The sequence below is a fragment of the Dasypus novemcinctus genome, unplaced genomic scaffold, assembly GCF_030445035.2.
Source record: "Dasypus novemcinctus isolate mDasNov1 unplaced genomic scaffold, mDasNov1.1.hap2 scaffold_358, whole genome shotgun sequence".
Lineage (NCBI taxonomy): Eukaryota > Metazoa > Chordata > Mammalia > Cingulata > Dasypodidae > Dasypus > Dasypus novemcinctus.
The window spans coordinates 31673-32406 of record NW_026688322.1 but is presented as its reverse complement, the minus strand read 5'-3'; the positions used below and the strand labels follow the sequence as shown (position 1 = coordinate 32406).

Sequence of the window (734 nt, the reverse complement as noted above, 5' to 3'; positions counted from 1 at the left end):
AGGAGGCCCTGGGGATTGAACCCAGGACCTCATACATGGGAGGCAGGTGCTCAACCACTGAGCTACACCCGCTCCCCTACAGCACCTAGATTTTCGCCCCATGAGATCTACTTTGACCTCCGAGGCTATCTTAAACCGTGCTGTTTGAAGCCCTAAGTTTGTTCTCGTTTGTTCTGGCAGCCCGAGGAGGTGCTAGGGTCTCCCTGAGTTAGACTTTCGCTGTCAGAACTAGGGGACGAGGGGTGCCACTTCGAGTCCTGCAGAGCCTACTCCGGCTGGCTGCCCACCTGCTCTCCTCCCTCCATCTGTTTGTGTCCATCTTTTCCCAGGAGTGTCAATTCCTAGAGCCCAGAACAGTCTGCAACCCACAGAGGACTCCATAAAATCGCTGAATAATGCTGTGGAGTAGGGAAGTGGACGTGGCCCAGTGGTTAGGGCGTCCGTCTACCACATGGGAGGTCCCCGGTTCAAACCCCGGGCCTCCTTGACCCGTGTGGAGCTGGCCCATGCGCAGTGCTGATGCGCGCAAGGAGTGCCCTGCCATGCAGGGGTGTCCCTGCGTAGGAGAACCCCACGTGCAAGGAGTGCGCCCGTGAGGAGAGCCGCTCAGCGTGAAAGAAAGTGCAGCCTGCCCAGGAATGGCGCCGCCCACACTTCCCGTGCCGCTGACGACAACAGAAGCGGACAAAGAAACAAGACGCAGCAAATAGACACAGAGAACAGACAACCGGGGG

At 58.3% G+C, this 734-nt stretch overlaps 1 non-coding gene across 1 annotated transcript; it reads right to left on the bottom strand.

The window, feature by feature from the left end:
* Window positions 1-75, bottom strand: TRNAG-CCC (transfer RNA glycine (anticodon CCC)). The gene has a single exon. It is a non-coding gene; the product is annotated as a tRNA-Gly (tRNA).
* Window positions 76-734: the final 659 nt, after the last annotated feature.